General features: G+C 40.2%; 1 long non-coding RNA gene across 1 annotated transcript; it reads right to left on the bottom strand.

The window, feature by feature from the left end:
- Nucleotides 1-3,210: 3,210 nt before the first annotated feature.
- LOC128811484 (uncharacterized) lies at nt 3,211-7,078 on the bottom strand. Its single transcript, XR_008438357.1, has 3 exons — nt 5,769-7,078; nt 5,247-5,382; nt 3,211-3,412 (listed from the first exon to the last, which is right to left on the bottom strand). It is a non-coding gene; the product is annotated as an uncharacterized LOC128811484 (long non-coding RNA).
- Between the last annotated feature and the right edge of the window lie 1,431 nt (nt 7,079-8,509).

The following is an 8,509-nucleotide window of genomic DNA, read 5'->3' as shown; positions in this document are numbered from 1 at the left end:
GTTCTCTCTCAAAATTCTCTTTTGAGTTATAATATATGAGGATGTATAATATAATATATGAGTGATGTGGTTCCCATTCATGGGTGATGAGGGGAGATCTCTGAACTCATGCCAGTAAGACAGAATATCTTTCAAGTCTAAATAAAGTAAAATGAAACAGACATGAAGAATTAATACTACGCTCTGTGCTGAAGCTGTCTACTGACTTTCCCATTAATTTCTGAAGAGTTTGGAAGCTGGGGTTTGGGAAATCAGAACCAGATGTTAATCCATTACATGGATTATGATATTAACTGAAATTTTTCCATATTAAAATATACTTGGAAGTTCATACAATCTGTAAAACATAAGTTGTTCTTGTAAATCATCATATGTGTAGGGTATAAATGTGTGTGTATGAAGTTTTAACAGAACAAAATATTTCAGTCCCTGACTTAAAAGATTTTGTAGCTCTAGGGCTATGAGGAATGTTTCCCTCTAAGTTAGGACAGGATGCTCTGCTGTTGCAGAGCTCAGGAACCACCATAGGGCAGGTGACAACAGACTGCCATGACATACAAACACAGGAGATGTGAACCTGCAGATGCATACTTTCACACACAGCCTTGCCCAGAAGCATCCTTAACTGCAGACAAAGCAGGAAAGATGTCTATGAGAACGGATATATTGGGCATCCCTGCAGCAGGGGACAGTGTCAAACTTTGGGTACAAATTGGGGCAGGGTCAGACATCAGACTGAGTCTGGGGCTGAAATTTAAAGACATTGTTAGGCTATTAAGCTACACCTTCCATCATTTACAGCAGCACTGGCTGTTAGCTGTACTGACAGGCAAGTAATACTGCCATCAGTTAAAGACATGTGAGCAGTAACAGTTCTTACAAAAGGAAAAATCAATCTTGCCCCTGTGGTCCATCAATGGAAATAAATTATGTTCAACTGGAACTTCTCTTAACTGGGTGTATCTTTCAACTATGGATTTGGTTTTTTCTCTAAATAACAGCATTCAGACTAGTCAAATGTTGTCAAGACACAATTCTTCAGTCTCAGCCACAAGTCAGGCTCGCACTCTAGTATGTCCTCACCAAAAGACTAACTCATGGCAATGGTACCCATGTGGCATTTCATCATGACCTTCTCCAAACTCTGGGGCAAAGAACATGGCCCTGACTGTCCAACAACTCAGTGCAGAGCCAAGTGCTATTGAAAATAAACACAAGGGGAGCAAAGGACACCGGGCAAAGATTTTGGGGTGATAGCAGCAATTCCATGTCTTTTCTGTTCCCGAAGCCCCCCATAGCCACATGTTGATTAAGTAGGAAATTTGAACATTATGTAAAATTACATTCTGCTTCATGTATACAATGCATATTCTTTAAAATAATTTCCTCCAGCTCCTTATTGAAATAGAGGGAATGCCTGTTCCACAATACACAAGCATCATGTATTCCTGTCAGCTTCACTGTGGCCTGTCCTTCACAGATTTGATTATTCCACGTTTTATGGTACTATAAGGCACTTATACTCTGAGTCTTCCCTGAGGAACATTAATGCTTGTTAGAAATACATGACCCAACCAGTATTACTACAAAACACTTGGAAAATGTTACATTGGAGTACTATTAATACACTCTATTGCACATGCACTACATGACTGCATGTGGAAAATCTGATGACTTGCAAGCTTATTAACTTACTGAAATTCCTCATTGCTTTTATGAAAGATATGCCACAACTGAACTACCTGACCCTGGGTGATTCCTGGAAGTTCCTCTGGCCCCAGATCTGATTTATTTCCAGGGACATCAGACTCCAATATGCTGCCAAATTTGATATCACTTTTGTAAATACAGAATTTTTGAGTAGAACTGTGCTCCAAAAACAAGCTTTCCACAAAATATGCCAGGAAAATTACCTCAAAGCTTGCTATTAAAATAGACTTTGCTTTAAGAAACACAGTATTTATAATTCACCTGTAACAAACCAAAGAGCATAAATATTAATATAAAACAGATAATCAATGTCAATATAACCTAATTTGTATAACCTTCTCATGAAAATATCTATTTAACAATCTTGTGGCACTGATTTATTGTAGAAAAGAGACAGATAGATAAAAACAGACATATAACATAAATGTAATCTAACCAGGTATGTGTATTTTGCAAATAAATCTAGCATTTTGTGTCAGTGTCGTTTCCATGCAGACTTACTCACGGGAAATGAGCAATCCCATTGCTGGCAGCAGGATGACTCACACCTGTGTTTTAAATGGAATAAAGGTGAAGTGTGGAGGCAGCTCCAAGTGCAGAAATGAGATGTAGCAGCAAGGACAGACTGCCAGGGCACTGCCAGATGCTCAGAATTGCTCCTGCCATGAATTCTGATCCACATCTCTTCTCCAAGGGTGGCTGCCCTGCACTTCACACCAACACTGCTGTTTCTACCAGCCCATGAACACACAGCCTTGACTTTCCAAACACCTGGCTCCCCAAGCATCAGGAGGATATGTTTTACCTCTTACTCATGGTTTCCCAGCTGTTAGCAGCAGCAAAGAAAGTTTAATAAATTAAATAATTATGTCTTATAACAGATTTACACTTTTTAACAACATATCTACTGAGATGAGTTTCAAGGAAAAAAAACAAAATATTGTTTCCTATTAACACTTAACTGCTCTGTCTGCATGTGCTATGGGTAATGTTTGTTATGGCACAGGCTGCCAAACCCATTCAGAGTATTTTCCCTAATGCCTTTTCCATTCAGCTCTGGAGTAAGCAAATTAGCATTCAGCACTTTTCTCCTGTTTTTAAACCATTTTTCTTCCACATCCTTTGGAGTCACCCACAAAAGTGACATTGACACAATAATTTACTCCAAGGTAGAGTCTGGAGAGTCCTCACCGATTTCCAATTCCTACTAACTTCTACAATTTCAACTGATACATTTATATATATGAGCAAATATATACCTCCCATATGTATCCTTTGTATTCAAGAAGTTAAAGTAATTTTCATTATTCATTCAGTTTCTTTTTCTGAACATAAGTATTTATCTATCTTGGAAAAATAAACAAAAACTACTTTCCTACTTTTTTTGTGTCAAATTCAAGCCTGAGTGATTCATCAGTTTCCACTTAATCACTGCCTAAAAGAGCCAATATTCACCATAAAGGGTTTTAGACCTGGAAATATTCCTTCCAAACTTTTTATTTATGCAGAACTATTGTGAGAAAACCACCGAAGGCTTGACTGTCAGCTGCTGGGAATCTTCGTAAGTCAGATGATACCAACAGGGTAGCAATCAACACAGTTTTGTGAAAATCTGTGAGCTCTGCATCTGTCTCAGGCACTTTCTGGGCTGTTCCACAATGTCCCAGCACGTTTGCTGCTCTGCTGATTCTATTGCTCCTATCTGAAATTAGATTCAGTGAGAAAAACACCTTGTGATGGAGGGGGTCACCAGCCTAACAAGGCAGAAGAAAGATGAGATGGTCACAGTTTGTGCCAGGTCTGTGTGCAGCCTCTGCTGCCCAAAATAGCCCACTGTCAGTGACAGGCTGCAGGGTACACTGGAGAACTAAAGAGAATTTCAAAAGGGGAGTGCCTCTCAGGAAAATTGGTACTTTCTGAGAGAACTTTCCATGAAAAGTTTTTTAATCAGCTTAAGCTTAAAATTATGCTGCTCTATTATCTTCAATGAGAGTAGCTTTAATAAAGAGAACTCATTCTGAAACACAGTGCAATACTCTATGGACCAAGTCTGCTTAACAGAACAAATGGATACAGCCATGTTCAGTGGAACATGAAAATTTGTCACAGCTTTGATCTGCACAGAAATTCAGTAATTCCACAGTAAAGCATGGTGTTTAGAAATGATTCACTTGTTTGACATGTGACTCGTTCAAGCACTGAGACCAATATTTATACTCTTTGGTGGTTAAGAAAGATGTTGTATTCAGAAAAGAATATGTTCTACACAGAAGCATGTGGACTTGTCAGCAAACACCAAATGTAGTCATATATACTAATATGTTATTAAGTGCTTTATGGATGGTAAAATCAAGTCCCTGATGTACTTCAGAGTGAAAATATCTTTCCTCTCCTTGAAATGGAGAGCAAACTTGTATCCTATGTGCTAACATGGATGCCAGCATTCCTCAAAATCTTGTGCAGCTATTAAATTAAACTTGAGATTCATTCTCTATTTCCATGTTGAAAAGGTAAGATTAAATGTGTACTAGTTAAGACAGCATGCAATTAAAAGTCAAAGCATTAACAAAAATGGCACTATGCAGTTTACAGTTGACTTGCAGACAAAGTTTAATGAGCCTCTTTGTTTTCTCACACCTCTGCAACTGGCTCCAAGTCTTTTAACTATTCCTTTGCCTTGTAAATTCAGGTCCATGTAAGGTGAAGATCAGTGTGAAGGTGCATGTAACCTAAGGAGCCTGCCCGAGTTTGTGTTTCAGTGTCCTGCTTCCCTTCAGCAGCTCGTGTAAGACTGCAGCATGCAGAGCACCAACACCAGCCGAGAGCAGGAGTCAGCCCAGGAACTGGCACTGCAGTGTTTTCAAATGTTTGTGGAGAAAAGAACATCAGTGATCCCTACAGAGGCATTTGCTGACCTTATAGGCTACTCCTGGTGTTCAGACTTCAGGGTGTCTATGGGAGAGGTGGGAATTGAAAGAGCAATCTTAACCCAGACCTATAAACAAGAGGAGGCACACTCCAACATCATGGGTTTGTCGGAGGTCCAGTTCTTGACTTAAAGCCTCAGGCTACTGCCCTAAGGAAAGTGTTAGATGTGCAATATGCAGCTCCTGTGCACAGTGGGGGCTGTCAACAACCATTGGGGTACCCTATATTTGTTCTAATAAAAGAAGGCAGAGAAGGCTTATTTACAAAGATCACACTCCTGACATAACTGAAAAACTTGAAGTCATCTCTTCATAATTCTGTATACAGATTTCATCTGCCTTTCACAGGATCTCTGCACAAATTAAGCATATCTACCTCAAAGGAGTAGTGAAGGTATGCTGTAGTAATGGTTTGTTGGTTAGTTTCTTTCCCACAGCCAAAATTGTGAAGAGTGAAAAACCCCAAAAATATAAGGCCCTCCAAAACATTCCTTGCCTCTGACTTTCATCAGGCCAACACTTTTCTCACACAAAATGCAATCTGCTTTTTTTTACATCTAATGTGGACCCTAATTTATTTCCACCATAACCTTCTTAATTTCCACTTACCTTATGCATCCAGTTTCCAATATCTTCTAATTACTTTTTAAAATAATTATCTTCATGCTTTCTCCTTCTCTGACAGGAATTCATCATAGACACACATCACATTGTTTCATTTTCCTTCTCTACACTCCTAGTAATCCTACCAAAAGAGCATGGCAACCTTAAAACAAATTGTATTTTGAAGCTACTACCCAATAACAGACAGGAACCATCCACCCTTCTGACCTCAGTTCCAAGTCCCACCCTCACTGCAGTCCAGCTCCTCAGCTGTGGTACCCGGGAGTCATCAAACACAAATTATTCCTATTAACCAACAGCATTTGTATAGTGTTTGATACAACAGAATGACTGAGGAACATTTTAAACTAAGAAGCCACAGGTAATTCTAACTTGTCCCTCTTACACTCAGTAGAAAGCAAAAAATATTCCATGTGTTTATCCCTGGGGTAGGATTAAAAAGGCCTACTATAAAAAAATCCCATTCGCATTGTTTTTACTGAAAGACTTTAATTTAACAGGTCTGACCTGGATTAAAAATAATGACCCTCCAAATTCCAAACATTCTTCATGTAAATACTGGCCGTCCATTTCTAGCATAATTCAAACTTGTTCTTGCAGCTGGCTCACCACCACCTGCCATTAACAGCTTGTTCAAAGTTGAACCTAATTGTACAAAGAGATAAGGAAACCTTCAAAGTTATTTCTTAACCAATCCATCATCGTTTATGCCCATCTCTAAGCATGCCACTACACTGCTGGTAGGCAGACTAATCTCTCAGGTATATAAAGGGAAGGGACTTCTGCTTTACCATTACTGCTGGCTAATCCTATTAAAATAACAATATGTATACAATAATTAGATGTCAGAAATAATGGGTGCTGCTCTAGTCCTACCTCTCCTTTTTTTATTTGACTCTGTATTTCAAGAGAAAGTGATCTGGTGGCCTCTAGTTCTGACCTTTATCAAGTATTCCTGAGATCTGCAGCTCAGCTTTTCTAATCTTACCTTGACTTCTCTTCAGTGACCCCCCGTTCCCTGTTACAGACTTCTCCAATTACCTCAATATTCACAGAATTCCCTAAAGCACTGCTACACGGAACACTATTATCTCTTATCTATTTTATCTATTAACCTTAGGAACATGGGCAAGCTATTATGAACAATCACTGTGCTTACAGAAAAAGGACAGAAAAGGGGCTGTGCTTTAAAAGCATACATGGAAAATGTTTGCCATTTTGAATACATTTTGTGTTTTCTTCTAAAAGAAAAATAACCAGATACTTCAGAAGCAAAACCAAAAGTATCTCAATTAAGCCTCTCAGTTCTTCTGCTTTCAGTGAAGCACTTATATTTTTTAAAATATGTTTTCCCTTGATTCCCACATATTTCTATTGCTCACTCTTCATAGAGAGCCTGTCAAAAGACAACAGCAACCTGGGGATGGAGGTGTTCTAGATCTCTAACTCTAGCCCCGTACCCTGTTTTCCAGGTTGACTGCCAGACTTATAGGTTGGCAATGCTGTGCACCTGCCTGGAGACAGGAAAAAACTCCTGAAGAGCTGGCTGCTTCAGGAGAAATCGATAGTTTGGGAGAGAAGGAGCAGTCAGCTCAGAAAAGACAATAATAGCATGAGACAGCTGGAGGGGAGACCTGCAGGAGCAAAGCTCATCCCTGTTCATGTACCATCAGTAGAACCGGCAAATTATTTATTTGTTTCCCAGTCAAGAGGTTTGGGGCTTTTGGAAATCTGAAATTTAGAAATAATGTATGTAAAGTCAGCCAAGATCAATTTTTCCTCACTCACTGGTGGTTTGTTTGTTTGGGGTTTTTAAGTTGCAGATTTGCCCATGTGCTCATATTGTGTAATATTGCTGATTTCAGATAAAAGGGAAAATAATTTGTAAGCTTCAAAAACAAATTCAAAGCATACATTTTGATATGCTGGGTTTTCTTACTGCTGTTTTTTTAAAAAAGGGAAAAAACATGATCTTCCCTTTTTCCAAAAAGCTCAAATGTTTTTGAAAGCTATTTCTCAGTCTGAGGGGGAGAGTGGGGGCAGAAGTATACAAATGCTCTGAGCACAGGGGCAAGGAGAAATCCTTTGGCCTCCATTGTAGTTTTGGAATGACATTTCGCAGGTACAGATCTTATTCCAGCTCCTCCAGAGGCAGGCATATATGCCAAAGTACTCTAGGCAATTTAGAGGTGCTGAATTTTTCTGGTGAGGAAAAGAAAATCCACATATTTTGTGTTTTCCATGTTTAAAAATGTTGCTTAATCACAATTCTATTTTGAATTGTAGTGCAGAATACTATCCACGACCGGGATTCAGTGCTAATTCCATCTCTAATCAGCAGATGGCACCATGAATTCGTCAAACAGGATGGAGACCAGAAAGAAGTATAAATTTATCCCCTAAAAGGAGGGGGGAAAAACAGAAGGAAAAAAAGCATACACCCAACTTGACACACATAAATCAGGAATTAAATTCAGAGGGTGTAACTTTCCCCTCATGCCACCTCTCCAAAAATAAAATGGGCTCTGGAACACGCTGTGTGACACCCTGATGCGCAAAGGACAGCTACACCTATAATGTCACCAGCCTTGCCCTGTCACTGACCTATATTGTCTCATGGCAGACTGTGAGACTGTAAAAAAAAAAAAAAAAATCAGAAATATCCCAGTTTCTGACCTCCCCTTGCACTGAACAGAACCTCTGGAGTAGAAGGCCTCCCCTGGGCTGGAAGGGGGACCCAGGATCAGCACAGCAGGGAGCTCAGGGTAGAAGCTGCAGGCAGAGTTGCAGATGCTGCTGCAGCATGGGTTCAGAGTCACAGATGTCCAAGCCCACCCAGGGAACCACGGGCTGAGAACAGGCAAGTGCACAAGAGTTTGCAAGACTTTATTCTTCCACTCAAACAGCAAAATTTCTGCTTGGAAATAAAAGCATGGTAGAGGCAGCCACCCCATATCCCTCATCATCATCCGACATCTCAGAAGGAGCACAGCATGAGCCCACAGCTCCACCAGAGACAAGAATCTGGGCCGGCCAGTTTCCTTTCCCAGGGAAAAGGCCCGAACTCTGCCTCCAGGGGCCTGAGGCCTTGAGTGACCGGACAGCTCCAAAAAATTTGAACGATCAAGGACCAGTCCCAGATCCAAGCTGCTCCCACCTCAAACCTGAGCTGCCCTGACAGTCCCAAGGGAACACCACAATCTGACATCAGGAACCTGGGCTGGCCACTTTTCTTTCCCAGGGAAAAG

This window comes from Vidua macroura, chromosome 9 (assembly GCF_024509145.1).
Source record: "Vidua macroura isolate BioBank_ID:100142 chromosome 9, ASM2450914v1, whole genome shotgun sequence".
Classification (NCBI taxonomy): Eukaryota; Metazoa; Chordata; class Aves; order Passeriformes; family Viduidae; genus Vidua; species Vidua macroura.
The sequence above is the reverse complement of the archived record's forward strand: the minus strand, read 5'-3'. Positions and strand labels throughout refer to the sequence as shown.